This window comes from Triticum dicoccoides, chromosome 3B (assembly GCF_002162155.2).
Source record: "Triticum dicoccoides isolate Atlit2015 ecotype Zavitan chromosome 3B, WEW_v2.0, whole genome shotgun sequence".
Taxonomy (NCBI): Eukaryota; Viridiplantae; Streptophyta; class Magnoliopsida; order Poales; family Poaceae; genus Triticum; species Triticum dicoccoides.
In genome coordinates this window covers 41203550-41204218 of record NC_041385.1, presented here as the reverse complement: position 1 = coordinate 41204218, position 669 = coordinate 41203550, and positions in this window count along the sequence as shown.

The window sequence follows — 669 nt, the reverse complement described above, 5'->3', positions numbered from 1 at the left end:
GAAGGAAGTCAAGTGTCGCGTGGTAGCTCAGACATGGAGTGTGGAAGAAAGACAATGACGAGATGTATGTACCTACTAGATCATGACCATGAGATATCATCCCATAAAAATGGCCTTTGACTCTCATGTCACATGGATTTTTTCTTTGTATATATATATTTGTTAGTCCGTGGCAACGCACGGACACTTAGCTAATAGCTATAGCGAGGTGAGATACCCCATGCTACTACTTAGGGTGTCCACCCCACACCAGACCGGCACACCGACCCCGATCGACCCCCACCGTACCCCACCAAACTCTCTCTCTCTCTCTCTCCTCTCATCCACAGCCGCCGCCGCACTCATCCGCCCGGCGATCCCACCGGCCGGCGCCCTCCGCCCTCATCCTGTCCACCTTCCCCCACCTTCTATCCATCTATATGCCCCTAGACTAGATCGAGCAGGCGGGCCACGTCAGATCGGGACCGGTCATGCCCACGGCGGGGTATCTGGATCCGCGCCGCCGTCGATCCAGGACGCGACGTTCGGCTCCTTCTCCAAATCCACGCCAAGGGTGACGAGGAGTGAGGGGGCTTCCTCCCCGCGCTCTCTCCCGGGACACCGCCATCCATGCCATCGAGCTCCGACCCCGCCGCCGCCGACATCTCCGACCCAAGACGAGCAGCTCAG